Genomic DNA, 18,125 nt, shown 5'->3' with positions numbered 1-18,125 from the left:
TAAAAGAGACTGCCACTGGGAAGACAGTCAAAAATTTCAGTTCAGAAGCAACCCTACGAGCACAAGGGCGCAGAGGTAAGTAACTAGGGATAATTATAGGCGAGCAAGAACATCAAAAACTCCTTCGGGTATACGATGTAATAAACCCGCAGCTTTACAAGAGTCATAAGGTCTCCCCTAAGTTCTAACATGAAAGACTAGCTGAGGAAATAAGGAAGAAACCTTACACCTAAGCATAGTAAATTGAAGAAGAAATGGTCTTCTAACAACAGTCTCACTACAATATTGTATACACTCCATAAGAAAGTGGCACATATCGTGGCTAATGAACGGGAAAAAAAACCAAAGGTGATATTTGAGATCATATGAGTTACAAAAAATTCCAGTATTCGTGGGCAATAAGATAAGCCAAGTATTCATGCAACAAGTAGCAGAACGATCGGGAAATGTAATTGCTTACATTTAAAGACAACTGAGAAGGCACGAAAGGAAATCTATGTTGCTAGAAAGTTAAAGGAAGGTTGCGAGTAGTATAAATAGATATGTGTAGGTTGCAAGATAAAGTATCGTAGAGTGACAAGGTTTTAGGTAGATAGGAGTAAGGATAAGAAAAGGTGAGTGAGAAGTTGACGAGAGTAGGTAAGTCCTCGGGATTAAACCCATCAAAACAAGAGAGCTGATAGTTTTTGTAAGTTATAGAAAGCTCGATATAGCTGTGAATGAACTCAGAGGGGTCTAACACTAGGAGAAATTAGAAGAGATGAAATGCTTCCCTGGTAGTAAAATAAGGGTGTAATGGTGATAGATGAGAGGATGGTGTTTAGGACTTTGATTAAGTAATAATTTTAAGAAAAGGGATTTAATGAATTTCACGGGATTAGAATACCCCCATAAGATGAATCACGTTGGGATGCTATGAAATATGATTATTGAAGTATAGTATAATCCCAAGGTGGATCAGGCAAATCACTTCAAGTGTTCTCCGATGCAACGTGAGCCCTAGTGACAATGTATTACGTAAGAGGTTTCAAGTTAGCAGTGGTAAATTATGAATCAACATTAAGGTGAATCAACAATGGATGGATAAAAGTTACAAAGTATGAGATGAGATTAGGTCATCACTATTAAGATAAACAGTAATGAGGAAGCATTAAAGGACTTAAATTTATACATATAAGATAAGTAGTGAGAGAGTAACCTGGAGTTAGATAGCATACCTCGGTAAAAATAAACCGAAGTAAGAGTTATGGTATATTATGACCTACCTAGCTGTAGTAAACTTATAAGCATATATAACCGAGGCTATGAAACAAGATATATCAATACTCATATGTTCGACAAAGTACTGAGCGAAGAACTTCATAACACCTATAGATTCCCAGAGGGACAACTTGTCATAGTTCTCTATATGTTCACAAAGTGAGGCCTAGAGATTGGCTAAAATCTAGAGAAAAAAGGAGAGAAGAGTTGCATAGGTGCACATACAAGTTCAGAGTCGTACAAACTGCATTACAGAAGGTAGCAACAGTTATGAGATTGGAATAATTCCGATCACAAGTTGTAGTGTGAGAAAGAGGCCTAAAGGAGGGAATGCCCTGGCCTTGGGATTTATTAACGGAACAATTGCCTAGATGGAAAGGACAATATTAAAGTATTCCTAAGAGCTATAGGGTATGAGACTGATAAATGCATCAGTTAACATTCGAGGACGAATGTTCCAAAGGGGGGAATGATGTTACACCCCATGTTTTCGTAAGTGAGAGTACGTCATAAGTCAATTGATGTAAGCTCAGAAATGAGATCGTCTTTGAAAGTGCATAAATTAGGTTAATCATGTTACCTTGGAGTTTACAAATCTTTAAGATCATGGATAACAAGTACCAAGAGGGATAAAGGCTTAGAAGCTAAACAAATTGAAGAAAATAAGTTTCGTCGAAAGTCGACAAGTTGGGAATATTATAACATGTACTTTTGGAGTGATACTGGGGTTCTTAACATGTTAAGGAGGTTATGTTATGATTTAATTTATTCGTATAATAGTCGGGTATTACGTGTTGATGTCAAGCGAGTTGTGGAACAAAAGTTGGCAAAGGTCATCACAAGTTACATTCATAAATATGTTGAAAATTATGTCAAATATAGATGAGCTTTTCTCCAAATATACTTAGAATTATAGGATGATCCACCTACCAAATTGAATATCTACCTATCTAGTTTCTAATGCATTAACCCATTCATCGATATGACATTTGTGTAGAGAAATATTTGCGTTTACGCAAGACCGCGCAAGCAGCTTCTAATGGGACCCACTTAGGCGGTGGACGACCCTTGAACATTTTAAAGGGCTTGGATGGCTTATTTTTGGTCATTTTCGACCAAGGAAAGTTCCCAAACTCTCTCAATACTTCCCTAACAGTTCTCCAAGGTTCCAAGTCGAATCCAAGGTGGTTTTACCTAAACCTAACCTCAAAGGTTAGCCTTAGTGAGGAAGAGAGTCTCTATGGCGTTGTGATGTATTTAAGGGTGCTTGTAAGCTAAGGAAAGCTTTGGTTCGATATTGTTCTAATTATTTAAGGTATGTATAACACCCTATTTCTTGGGCTTAAGCTTATCTATGTGTTGTTTAAGTTATTTAGATGAAGAATTACATGATAGAACTTGAAGTTGTATAAGAAGTTGTTGTCTCTTATTGGACTATTTTTGAGTTGTGTATATGACTTCATATGGCTAGAAATCCTGGGTAATAGATTGGTTATAATGTTCTTATTGTTTTTATGATTGTCAATGTGTTGCGTATGTTGATGATGTTGTAAATAGGAGAAGAGGCAACATCATAATACCTAGAAGTAGTCCATGTTGTTGTTATATCCTATTGGGTTGTTTGATGTTACTTTTATGGTGGTTATAAGGTTGGAATGTAATGTAAATATATATGTTTATATTCTGGACCTATTGATGGTGTTGTAATTACAGGGGATATGGGAACAAGAGTTGGGGTTTGGTTCCAATCTAAACTTGCCGCTCGTCGTGTTAAATAGAAGTTTCAATTATGACATTTGTGCACCTGTTGTTGTGTGGATTGATTGGTGTTGTTGGGCTGTAGGGTGTGTTGTGGTGCTGAAGGTATATAGTTGAAGGTTGTATGTGTTCTTGTTTTTTTGAGGGACTTAGGGAACAGAACGAAAACAAAGGAGATGTTGTCCGTTTTAATATAAAATAAGCTTGTCATTCATTATACGATAGTTGCATCATTTGTAGCTTAACGATAGTATTATTATCCCTGTTGTAGATTAAAGTGAGATGAGACGAGTTCAACGTGGTCATTGGAAAGATTGTGACAAGATATGTTAAGTCTATCCCTTCTTTCCCTTCGGCATAATCCATATGATTCAAACATAACGAGCAAAAGCACAACTTTCATAAATGACTCTATTCATAGAAGTACTAGGGGGGCGCCTATGTTCTTGATTCCCCATATGTCCTGTTATTTTATCGTCTGATCATTGGTCTCAGATAATACATAAGTTGATAAAGTTTATTTCATGATATTAACCGAAGGCATATTGATGTTTTGACATTCCGAGAGATCTTATTGACTTACTTCCTTATGCATTGCATTTATTTATACATGTACATTGACCCATGACCAGATGGCATTATATATGCGTATATTATATGTATATGGGGTATGGGGAAAGGTTACAGCATTATATATGCACCACCACCTGATCAGTTGGTATACATTGATGATTTCGCCCACAGAGGCCGAGATGATATGATGGGATGCCCTCAGAGGCTTGATGATGTTATGTACGCATATACCTATGCATGATATGACATTTATATGCATATGCATGAAATTATAAATGTTTCATGATTCACAGAGCTATTCAGACTTACAGGTTGAGTTCTTTACTCCATGTTTCTTTCATGCCTTTTATATACTACTTTCATGCCTTACATACTCGGTACTTTATTTGTACTGATGTCCCTTTTTCCTGGGGATGCTGTGTTTCATGACCGAAAGTCCTGATAGATAGGGTGACAGTCCTCCTAGTAGGCTATCAGCTCAGCGGAAGGTGTTGGTGCACTCTACTTGCTCAGGAGTTGCCTATTTGGTTAGTATGATTTGGGCATGTATTGATTGGTATGGCGGGGCCCTGTTCTGACCTTTATGATGTTTATGTACTCTTAGAGGCTTGTTGAAAGATTTCATGTATATAGATACTTGTATGTCCTTGTCGGCATATGTTTTGAGTGTACAAATGATCTTATCGGCCTTATAGGCCCGTATGTCACATGTATAAGTTCTTATATCATGTTGGATCGTCCTATATCTAGTATTCCATTATGTTTTATTCTAGTTATCTCATGGCGGCCCTTCTGGCCTATTTACCCATGATAGTATGATAAGAAGGATATGTTACGTTGGTGCTCGGTTGAGTTAGGCATCAGGTGCTCATCGCGGCCCTTAGGTTTGGGTCGTGATAGTTATGTTGTGATATTAATACACATGCATTGGTATAAGGATATGGGTTGATACGCATTCAGTAAGATAAGGTAGGCTTGATATATGTTTTGCTAGTAGGGGAACTACTTGAAGCCACGCAGTGTAATAAGGTGGGCTAAAACGCGGGTAGCTATTTCTGGAAAAATAATTTTTAAAACTAAATGTAAGGCTCCCGCGGTGATATAAGAAATGATTGTGATTGTGATTGTGAAATGACATATGGGGCAGTACCTCTGACATGATTCTTGTTGTTATATTGCATTTGCATCACTTGTGTGTTGTTTGCATCGTTTCCTTGGTGTTCTTATTATGTGTTTCCTCCCTTGATGCCTTTTTTGCCTTAACTATCGGTGTAGATTATCATATTGTATTTCTCAATTGTTTCATTCCTTGTTTCCATTATTATATTATACCACACATGTTCAGCTTCTTTATTTATTCCAGTAGGTGTCTTGACCTGACCTCATCACTACACTATTGAGGTTAGGCCTGATACTTGTCACGACCCAAACCTATGGGCCGCGACGGGTACCCGATACCTTACTCAATAGAGTACTAACATAGCATATAATTCTTATCGTAGTTTCATTGGCAAATGGGCCAATCGGGCCATCATGGGCTAACCAGAATGAACATGGGGGAGTGCTCCATATAGGGCGACCCAACCTGATATAAAAACTTACACATGTGACATACGGGCCTATAAGGCCAACATGATCATTTGTAAACTCAAAACATAGGCCGACAAGGCCATACAAGTATCCGTACACATGACATCTGTCTACAAGCCTCTAAGAGTATATAAGTATCATAAAAATCGAGACTGAGCCCCGCCATACCAATGAATAAATGTCCTAATTATACTGAACAAATAAGCAGCTCCGGAGCAAATGGAGCGCATCAACATCTTCCGCTGAGCTGATAGCCTACTCGGAGGACTCTCGACCTGTCTATCGGGACCTGCGGGCATAAAACGCAGCATCCCCAGGCAAAAGGGACGTCAGTACAAATAATGTACCGAGTATGTAAGGAATGAAAATCAGTAAACAATAGACTTTAGAGAAACATGGAGTAAAAGACTCAACATGTATATCTGAATATCCCTGTGAATCATTTAATATTATAGTGTCATGCATATGCGTATAAATGTCATACCATGCATGGGTATATGTGTTCATAACATCATCAAGCCTCTAAGGGCATCCCATCATATCATCTCGTCTAATGTGGGCAAATCATCAACGTATACCAGCTGATCTGGTGGTGGTGCGTATATAACACCGTAACCTTTTCCCATATTCCATATACATATATACGTGTATATAACGCCATCTGGTCATGGGTCAATGTACATGTATAAATGAATGCAATGCATGAGAAGTACGTCAATAAAATCTTTCGGAATGTCATAAGACCATTATGTCTTTGATTAATATCATAAAATCAACATGCCTTTCGGATAAACTTTATCAAATACGTATTTTTCTGAGACCCATGAACAGATGATAGAATAATAAAACACATGGGGAATCAAGAATATAGACACCCCTAATATTTCTTTGAATAGAGTCATTTATGAAAGTTGCGTAATTTGCTCGTTTCATTTGTATCATTTGGACCACGCCAAAAGGAAAGAAGGGATAGCCTTGACATACCTGAGCCGATTCTCTTGACGATCCCTCTAACACATGTCTTTTGTGATAAAACATGTAACGACTGATCGAAGTAGGGGAAAATCCGTATGATATTCTTGTGAATGATTGCACCGTACTCCTTAGAATTGGAAAATCCCATGCTATATAGTATAAAATGGTCTTCGTATGAAATGTTTTGAAATACTCACGTTGCCATTGCAATTCATGGACCTTGCTGAAGCTTGTTCTTAAGAGATGAGCAATTCAATTGTGAATTAGAAATGTTATTTAACCTTTAGGTGGGCCCCGCATGGTGAGATGACTAATCCATATAATTCTCTAAAGGTGCCACATTACTTTATGACTTAAGAGTCATATTTAACCAAGTTTCTCGGCTACCACGTTGGAGACCTTAAACTTTATCCAAAGACTTTAATTTCTTAGTTAATTATCCCATCAAAATCATTAAGTAACCAAATTATCCACATAATTAAGAATTATCTCAAATTACTTAAAATACTACTTACTTTTAGCACACCTTATACACTTTACTATCATGGTCATGTGGTACCTTGTAGGGCACAAGTTCATAAATATCGGGTATTATAGCTTGGACCGTATTTTATCCCAAAACGTCAAACTTCAACGAAACTTATTTTCTTCGATTCGCTTACCATTTCACCTTCATGAATTTACTTACCACTTGTTTGAAATAGCATAATACTTATAACCTCAAAATAATCTCATTCCCGAGCTTACATCGATTAACTTACGACGAAACTTTTAACGTACAAAAATGCGGGATGTGACATCTCATTTCCGAGCTTTCATCAATTTATTTATGACGTACTCTCACGTACAAAAATATGGGGTGTAACATCATTCCCCCCTTTGGCACATTCATCCTCGAATGTTGACTGATGGACTTATTATTTTTGTAACTTATGTCTTTTGAATACTTTAGTACTCTCCTTGCCATCTAGGCAACTGTTCTGTGAATAAATCCAAAGGCCAGGGCATTCCCCCCATTAGGCCTCTTTCTCACACCATGACTTGTGGTCGGAATATTTCCAATCTTGTGACTGTTGCTATCTTTTGTCATGCAGCCTGTACGACTCTGACTTTGTAAGTGCGTCTATGCGACTTTTCTCTCCTTTTTCCTCCAGTTTTTAGCCAATCTCTAGCCCTCACTTTTTAAACATATATACAGAGCTTGATAGGATGTCCCTCTGGGCATCTATAGGTATACTGAAGTTCTTCCTTCGGTACTATGTTGAATTTACGAATATTTCTATATCTTATTTCATAGACCTGGTTATCCATCCGTATGACTTTACTGCATCTAGGTAGGTCATACTATACCATAACTCATACTTCGATTTATCGTTATTGAGGTCTGCTACCAAATTCCAGCTTACTCTTGTTGCTTATCCCATATGTATAAATCTAGGTCTTTTAATGCTTCCTCATTATTGTTCATCTTAAGAATGACGACCTAATTCTCATCTCATACTTTGTGACTTTTGTCCATCCATTATTGATTCACGTCAATATTGATCTACAATATACCACTGATAACTTGAAACTTCTTACGTAATACCTTACCACTAGGGCTTACGTTACATCGAGGAATATTTGAAGTGATTTTCCTGATCCACTTAGCGGCTATACTGTACTTCAATAAGCATATTTTATAGCATCCCAATGTGATTCATTTACGTGGGTATTGTAATCCCGTATAATTCATGAAATCCTCTTCAAATTATTACTCAATCGAAGGCCCAAACATCATCCTTTATCTATCACAATTACATCCTCATTGTACACTAGGGCAGCATTCCATCTCTTCTAAAGGCTATACTGAGCTTTCTATAACTTAGAGAAACCATCAGCTCTCTTGTTTCATAGGCTTAATCCCGAGGACTTATCCATTCTCGTCACATTCTCATTCGCATATTCCTTACGGCTGTCTTGCTAAAACCTTATCGCTTTACCATATTTTAGCTTGCGACCTACACATATCTATTTATACTACTCGCAACCTTCCTTCAACTTGCTTGCATCATAGATTTCCTTGTGTCATTCTAGGACATCAAGCGAGACATCACATCATCTCTTACCCTCCGTTACTCTCTTAATCAGGATTTTCGATACCTAGAAACCATAGGCTGGAAGACATGCCACTAACGATGCCGCTATCATTCTTGGATACTGAATCCCAGTGCTTTTAGCCTTCTATCCGAAGTATGAACTATCTACAACCTTCTGCATTTGAGTATCTCGTGCGTTGTTCACCTTTACCTTACTACCTTAAACTCTTGCATTGTATCTTCTACTTCTTTCATGACCCCCCTTCCACATAGGTATAGTTCACATCCACAACTTGAAGCTCTATTATAATACTTGTACCTCTGGTGTATACACAATCTGGTGAGAGCTTCACACTGACTTCTTATAAGGCTGGTACTTTTCTGACTAGCTTTATTGTAGAGCCGTTATAGAATATGGCTACTGTACTATCTCTCTTGTACCTTTGATATCAAGAGTGATTCTGCAATGTCTTCAATCACGATTTATATAATTTTCTGGGTCCAATAATTAGACTCCTGATTTACTTTATTGATGTAACTCTTTAGTTTCCTCTTCCTTCTGATCAACCTTTATGTAGGCGTAAGCTATCTCCCGATCTGCGGCTCATGGCATTTCTTTAGCCTTTCATGGGCGCTATGAAATATCCATGATACAATCTTCTAACAATTCAATTATTTGTCTATGTCTTGGGTTCAATTCTTTCATTTAACTTATACAGGAGTCTTGTACGGCTGTATGAATGTCAATATATATGATGCATCGATAAAACTCCGAAATATTAAGTGCATTTATAACGTAACTAACTCTGGATCATTGATCGAATAATTCCTTTCGTTCTATCTTAGCATTTTTTAAACGTAAGCTATTACTTCTCCTGGTTGTTCTGCCATTTGTTGCATGCATACTTAGCTTATCTTAGTGCCCACACATATTGGAATTCCATACAACTCATATGATCTTGAATATCACTTTTGATTTTACTCCCCGTTCATTAACCATAGTAGGTGCCACTTTCTTATGGAGTGCATACAATGTTGTTGTGAGACTGTTGTTACACGACCTTTTCCTCTTTAGGCCACTGTGCTTAGGTTGAGCCTTTTTCCTTATTTCCTTAGCTAGTCTTTCGTTGTAGTACTTAGGGAGGACCCTATGACTCTTGTAAAGCTGCAAGCTTATTACATCGCATTCCTGATAGAATTTTTTATGTTCCTTCTTACTTGTAATTATCCTTACTTACTTACCTTCATGCCCTTGTGCTCGTAGGGTTACTTCTCAGCTGATATTTTGATTGTCTTCCTAGTGCCACTCTTTTTTATCTTCGTATCCCTCATATATCGTTACTACCCCAACTTTTATCTTAATATTTCTCAAGGATCACGATGTCATAACTACGAGGTTGAATTCACTATATTGGGTTTTACTATATTTATCTTGCATGATCTGTTGATTCGTCCGTAACCTCCTGTCTAGCCATAACTAGGCTTTTCCTGAATCAACTACTAACTACTCGTTGTCCCATTCTCATATTAATACTCCGCGTAATCTTTCTTGGGTCATTTCCTTTGTTTTAACCTATGTCCCACACTGGCTCTTTATCTATGAATAACATCTCGGGCAGGACCCCTTACTTCCTCTCCTTGACATCGTGTTTGTATAATGTTCTGGAATCGTAGCATATCTGTAGGATTTGAGTAAGTGCAATCTCATCCCTTTCTTATTTTTATCGCATTCTTCCTTTACCATTCCATAGTTACTAGAACCAATTAATTCTGACTTGATGCCATATCACTCCATATTCCCCCCTTTAGGGGGTGTACTAAGAGTTAGAGCTACGATGATCTACCTATAGATGTTTTGCCTCTTTATTTTTGGCGTCTTTTAACATCATCGATGACCCTTACTCGCCTTGCGGTAATCCTTCTGTACCAAGGATAACAAAATTCCTTACTCGCGAGGGTGACACTTAGTGTAACTGGCACACACAATCCCTTAAGCTTAACTTTGCTCACATTGCTTGCTTTAGGGTAGCGTCTTCCTGAATGACCATTCTCTGAATTTCTCATGAATCTTGTTCTATTGTCCATTCTATTATCGCCGGAACGCAATCTGAAATTCTCATGATGCCGACCATTATCAAATCACCCAGTCTCTAATTCATGTTTAGTTTATCTTGTTGACCAGCCAATACCAATTTCTATTATTCTGGGGTCTAACTTTTCCTTTTGGTAGTCGCATTGTAGTCACGAACTTATTTCTCGAAATGAGGGTATGACTTTATGGTCTATACTCTTTTGCTGTCTCAGGGCCTATCACATCTCGTCTTTTCCTTCACTTGACTATAGACTCTGTAATACTGTCATTTATTTTTACCGTTGTCATCCATGCATCACATATTACTCATAATGCTTTGTTATCTCTCTTCTTATTTCCCTGGTAATATTTCTGTCTATCACTTTATTCTGAAAACTTTAACAAGACATTCTTTTGCTTTTAGCTCCCCTTGCTTCATCTGTTGGCTCTTTTGGTTTCCTAACATTCTTTCTTTACTAGGGACGAGAGCCACACTAAGATAATATTTATCCCTTCAGAATTCCAATGCCTATCTTTATAGTACTCATATCTAGCTGTACTATTTTAGAGTGCACCATCTAGGTGTCTTACAAGGAGATCTATTACCACATTTGCAATATCCTTTGAAAATGTCAACTGACACAAATAATCCATTCACCATTTTGGGTTACTCTAACCCCATCCGGATCCTGATATCCTGTCCTTCTCTTAAACTACATCTGTCAGCCCCCATAGGGCATAACTGAAATGTGTGTGATCAATTGTATATATCTCCGTTACTATTGAAAGTAACTCAGAATGCCTACATTTCTCTGCTTGAATTGTAATTACTGTTAACCTTCATTAACTGGGTACCTCGTACCCTTCTTCACCTTACTTCTTTTGCTTGCTGAAACTTGTGTCTACCTTCCGATTCTTTTATTCCTTTTTACCGTAAGAGTGGATAGACATTCTTGCCTTAGGAATCCTTATCAAGAAGCTTACACATCTTAGTACACACATGATCTGCTGAATACCTCATATTTATCCATCATAAGCATGATGCAAAAATCGAGTTCCTCTGACTCAACTCTTCGACAACTATATCTCTTACCAACTGTCTTTATGGATATAAGTATCGTTGTATTATGAATAAAATCTAATTTACCAGTTTGAATTCTTACAAGTGAGCTCTACCACACGATCTAGAGTAAGAAGAAATTGTGATAGTCCTAAATGCCCTGTAGCCACTTGCTTATAAGTGTGGTGCACGACACACCCATAAACAAGACTCTACTTGACACGTTTTGTAGACTCCCTAGGACAGAACTGCTATGATACCACTTTTATCATGACCCAAACCTATGGGCCGCGACGGGCACCCGATACCTTACTCAACCGAGTACCAACATAGCAATTCATTTTTATCGTACTTTCATTGGCAAATGGGCAAAACGGGCCATCATGGGCTAACCAGAATGAACATGGGGGAGTACTCCATATAGGACGACCCAACCTGATATAAAAACTTACACATGTGACATACGGGCATATAAGGCCAACATGATCATTTATAAACTCAAAACATAGGCTGACAAGGCCATGCAAGTATCCGTATACATGACATCTATTTACAAGCCTCTAAGAGTACATAAGTATCATAAAGGTTGGGACTGAGCCCCGCCATACCAATCAATACATGTCCTAATTATACCGACCAAATAAGCAACCCCGGAGCAAATGGAGCGCACCAACATTTTCCGCTGAGCTGATAAACCTACTTGGAGGACTCTCGACCTGTCTATCGGGACCTGCGGGAATGAAATGCAGTGTCCCCAGGCAAAAGGGACATCAGTACAAATAATGTACCGAGTATGTAAGGAATAAAAATCAGTAAACAATAGACATTAGAGAAACATGGAGTAAAAGACTCAACATGTATAACTGAATATCCCTGTCAATCATTTAATATTATAGTGTCATGCATATACGTATAAATATCATACCATGCATGAGTATATGCCTTCATAACATCATCAAGACTCTGAGGGCATCCCATCATATCATCTCGGCCACTGTGGGCAAATCATCAATATATACTAGCTGATAAGGTGGTGGTGCATATATAGCACCGTAACCTTTTCCCATATCCCATATACATATATACGCGTATATAACGCCATCTGGTCATGGGTCAATGTACATGTATAAATGACTGTAATTTATAAGAAGTACGTCAATAAAATCTTTCGGAATGACATAAGACCATAATGTCTTTGATTAATATCATAAAATCAACATGCCGTTCGGATAAACTTTATCAAATGCGTATTTTTCTGAGACCCATGAACAAATGATAGAATAATAAGACACATGAGAAATCAAGAATATAGACACCCCTAATATTTCTATGAATAGAGTCATTTATGAAAGTTGCGTAATTTGCTCGTTTCATTTGTATCATTTGGACCACGCCAGAAGGAAATAAGGGATAGCCTTAATATACCTGAGCTGATTCTCATGACGATCCCTCTAACACACGTCTTTTGTGATAAAACACGCAACGACGGATCAAAGTAGGGAAAAATCCGTATGATATTCTTGAGAACGATTGCACCGTACTCCTTAAAATTGCAAAATCCCATGCTATATAGTATAAAATTATCTTCGTATGAAATGTTTTGAAATACTCATGTTGCCATTGCAATTCATGGACTTTGCTGATGCTTGTTCTTAAGAGATGAGCAATTCAATTGTGATAAGATGACTAATCCATATAATTCTCTAAAGGTGCCACATTACTTTATGATTTAAGAGTCATATTTAACCAAGTTTCTTGGCTGCCACGTTGGGGCCCTTAAACTTTATCCAAAGACTTTAATTTCTTAGTTAATTATCACATCAAAATCATTAAGTAACCAAATTATCTACATAATTAAGAATTATCTCAAATTACTTAAAATACTACTTACTTTTAGCGCACCTTAGGTACCTTGTAGGGAACAAGTCCATAAATACCGGATATTATAGCTTGGACCGTATTTATCTTAAAACAAACGTTCGTCGTAGAACATGCATAAGGACATACCTGAAGTGGTGAATAGATGAGGATAACAACTCCTCATGTCGTGCTCGGTCTCCTAGGTCGCTTCCTCGACTAGGTGAGCCCTCCATTGAACCTTCACTGAAGGGATATCCTTTGACCTCAACTTCCGGACTTGCTGGTCCAAGATGGTCACCAGCTCATTTACATAAGACAAATCCTTGTCCAACTGGACTGAGCTAAAGTCTAACACATGGGACAGATCACCGTGATACTTCCGGAGCATAGAAACATGCTTGATGTACTGCAGCTAGACTAGGTGGCAGTGCAAGCTTGTAGGCCACCTCTCTGATCCTCTCAAGAATCTTAAAGGTCCGATATGCTTAGGGCTCAACTTGCCCTTCTTCCCGAACCTCATAACACTCTTCATGGGCGAAACCTGGTGCAAGACCCGCTCCCCAACCATGAATGCAACATCGTGAATCCTCTGATCCGCATAACTCTTCTGTCTAGATTGGGCTGTGCTAAGCCGATGTTGAATCAATTTAACCTTTTTCCAAGCATCCTGAACCAAGTCTGTGCCGAATACCCTAGCCTCGTCCAGCTCAAATCAACCCACCGGAGACTGATACCGCCTCCCATACAAGGCCTCATATGGAGCCATCTGAATGCTCGACTGATAGCTGTTGTTGTAGGTAAACTCCGCAAGCAACAAGAATTGATCTCAAGCACCCCCAAATTCTATCACACATGCACGAAGCATATCCTCCAATATCTGAATAGTGCGCTCTGACTGTTCATCCGTCTGAGGGTGAAATGCTGTACTCTACTCCACTAGTGTGCCTAACTCACTTTGTACAATCCTCCAGAACCATGATGTAAATCGTGTACCCCGGTCAGATAGAATGGATACCAGCATGCCATGAAGTCTGATGATCTCGCGAATATAGACCTAAGCTAGCTGTTCTAAAGAGCAAGTAGTCACCAATATTAGGAAATGAGCCCACTTGGTCAACCTATACACAATCACCCATACTGCATCGAACTTCCTCAATAGTAACCCGCTCCCACTTCCACTCTGGAATCTATCGCCTCTGAAGCAATCCACCTGGCCGCTGATGCTCATACTTCGCCTGCTGACAATTTAGGCACCGAGCTACATACTCCACTATATCTTTCTTCATCCTCCTCCACCAATAGTGCTTCCTCAAGTCCTGATACATCTTAGCGGCACCCGGATGAACGGAGTACCGCGAACTATGAGCCCCTTGAAGAATTAAATTATGCAATCTATCTACATTGGGCACACATATCCTGCCCTGCATCCGTAATACACTGTCATCCATGATAGTCACCTCCTTAGCATCGCCATGCTGAACCGTGTCCTTGAGGACAAGCAAATGGGGGATGTCATACTGACGCTCACTGATACGATCATAAAGAGAAGACTGAGAAACCACAGTAGCCTAAACTCGACTCGGCTCCGAAATGTCCAATCTAACAAACTGGTAGGCCAAGGACTGGACATCCAAGGCTAATGGTCTCTTTGCTACCGGTAAATATGCTAAACTACCCAAGGTCTCTGCCTTGCGACTCAAGGCATCGGCCACCACATTGGCCTCCTCGGGATGATATAAAAATGGTGATATCATAGTCCTTAAGAAACTCTAGCCATCTTCTCTACCGCAAGTTAAGATCATTCTGTTTGAACAGATGCAGTAGATTCTGGTGGTCGGTAAAGACCTCACAAGGAACACCGTACAAATAATGTCGCTATATCTTCAATGCATGAACAATATCTTCCAACTCCAAATTGTGGACTGGATAAATCTTCTCATGAGTCTTCAACTATCGAGATGCGTAGGCAATCACCCTACCGTCTTGCATCAACACCACACAAAGGCCAACACATGATGCATCATAATACATAGTATAAGATCTCGAGCACGTAAGCAACACCAATACTAGGGTTGTGGTCAAAGCAGTCTTGAGCTTTTGAAAGCTCACCTCACGGTCCTCGGTCCATATGAAAGGAGCACCCTTCTATGTCATCTGGTCATAGGTGCAACAATAAACGGGAAGCCCTCCACGAAACGATAATAATACTCGGCCAAACCAAGGAAACTCCGAATCTCAGCAGCTAAAGATGGTCTGGGCCAACTATGCACCACCTCAATCTTCTTCGTATCTACCTTGATTCCCTCACTCGACACCACAAGACCCAAAAATTCCAGCGTCACAATCTTGGCGTGACAATAAAGAATAACATGATAGGGCGACAACTAGTCCATGCCCAAGATAGTATCAAAGTCTATCATACTAAGTAACAATAGATAAACTCTGGTCTCAAAACCACCAATAGCTGCCTCTTGTTCATGGTAGCTTTAGATTTATAAAAAAATCTGTTTATGTACATTTCAAATAGATGATGTATTTATTTCATAATAGATTTGTAAAATCTAAATCTTAGAAGCTGATGATTTGTACTACCAGTCCTTGGGAATTCTTTGTATAATAGTTCAGTTATATTATCATTATTTTTCTCAGTAGATCTCCTTTGATTTGGATTATTGTTAAATTAGCTTACCTAGCAGGTTGGGTTAGGTGCCATCATGGCTAGTTGGATTTTGGGTCATGAAAAGTTGGTATCAAAGCTTTAGGTTCATAGGTTCTATGAGTCATGAACAAGTGTCTAGTAGAGTTTTGCGGATCGGTATGATGACGTCCATACCTATCTTCGAGAGGCTACAGGAAATTTAGGATAAACTTTCCATCTTTCTTTCCTTATCGTGCAACATTGATTTAGCTTGAAGCGTATTTCTTTAAATTCCTTCCACTCACTCGTATGTGCATGCGAGCGCTTGGTAGCAGCTATGTATCAATGGCTTGTGAATCTATGTATGAGGTGCGAGATGTGTTTTTTGTATTTTGGTGATGGGCCAGTCTAAAGGACTTGAGGTCAGGTTTAGACTGCAGCTTAGGATCGGTAGTTCCAGTTGTGTGAGCATGTGTGATTTTGGACTTATATGTCCGGTAGTGTCCCTATAAGTGGGAATTTATGGCTCGACGAGTGGTTGGATAGTTATATGATGAGTATGACGTGATTGTAGTATGCATTCAGATGGTTTGGATGTGGCGAGAGGAGTTCGTTTGGGATGTGGAAAGGACTATTGGATGTTTGAGTTCTGTCTTGACGTGTTGTACAGTCTCGAGTTATGATCGTATTGAGGGATCTTTCATGTTGTTTAATTGTAGAACAAATTAGTTTCTCATGTCTTGTTGATGAGTTCAAACTCAGGAAGATTAAGTGATTGTGTTGTAGTTGTGGCTGTGAAAGGGTAGAGGGAGATGTCAGTTTGAGGCTAAGTAGGTGGGTTGTCACCTGTGGGATAATCTTCGGATGTGTGATCCTTATGATGTTGTGTGGAGGGTTTCTTTTCTACCAGTGGGTTATATGTGTTGCGATTTGTGTTTGGATCAGTTGAGAGAGTTGACCTGATTGTTACAAGGATGAATGCGGTCTTAGCGGATGATTTGAGGTATTTTATGGGTTGTGTTACAGGAGCTTGTGAAAGATTTTGTTGAATCTTATTGTGGGATTATGGGAGTAATAGAGTATGGGTGTTGTGAGTTTTCGGTGTCTTGTTCTATGACTTTAAGCCAAGTGGGGAAGTATTTCATCGGCGATTTGATTGCATGGTTATGTGTTGCATTTGTTTCGGTCTGAGGCATACTTGTGGGTCGGTTACGACTCACAAAGTTTGGTTTTGAGGATGAGTTGAGTAAGGAATTTCTAGATGCATAATGTATTACCCCTTATGATATATGGGAGTCTTGGAAATGGTCTAGGGTTGTTGTTCGTGATGGATGTAATAGACCAAGAAAAGGATTTACTCGGTTGCTTAGGGGTGTGGATTACTTCTTGGGGTGTTGCCGTGCTAATGGGGCACAGGTCGTTCGGCCTGTTTGGTCGTTGCAATTGAGATTTGAGTAGAGTGAATGACTTTCGAGAAGGTTCTAAAGAGTTCAAGATTCATATGTGGCATTTTGGGGATTTCCCCGAATTTATTTATGGCTTAGATCTGAGATTTGCATTGGATGATGCCGGGACTTGCGATATTTTTGTATCATTATGGATTCTACATTACAGTATCAAAAAGATAAAAGGAACAACTTTAAATTCACATAAGGTCTCTTTAGAGTGGGGACTCGATTGCGGTACTTTTGGGGTGCAAAGTGGGAATTCAGCGACTTATGGGCCTTAGGGCGGTATGGTTTTACGCTAGGATCTCTTGTGGTGAGATTTGTGTAAGGATCGTAGTATTCTGGCAAGGAGAAGTGTAAACTTGAGGGTAATTCAGAAGGAACTCAGAGAACTTGGATAGCGTGGTAGTAGGTTGGATTAGCACGGTAATGGATATGATCGGTTCTTTGGGTACTTATGATGTGATAAGTCTCTACATGTGTTTTGTGGTAGTACTCTTGGGATTGGTGACCTGCATGGCTTGGTTGAGTTAGAGGGATTCAATTTTAATGGCTTGGTTATCTGCAAATGGGTTTCGAAGTGTTCTCGACGATTTCTGCCATAACTTGATATGGATTTATCTACATGTATGAGGGGTATGTAGTGCGTTTTGATTTTCTCCTGAATGGGATCAAGTGGAAGGTTTCTGACTGATCGGGTATGTATTTTATTTGTGACTCAGAGTTGATCGTGCTTTTCATACGATGGCATGATAGATGCGGTACGTCCTGCAGGATTGAGATTTGCATGTACAAGGTGGCGGTTTAGTTTTGG

Source organism: Nicotiana tomentosiformis, chromosome 12, assembly GCF_000390325.3.
Source record: "Nicotiana tomentosiformis chromosome 12, ASM39032v3, whole genome shotgun sequence".
NCBI lineage: Eukaryota > Viridiplantae > Streptophyta > Magnoliopsida > Solanales > Solanaceae > Nicotiana > Nicotiana tomentosiformis.
The sequence above is the reverse complement of the archived record's forward strand: the minus strand, read 5'-3'. Positions refer to the sequence as shown.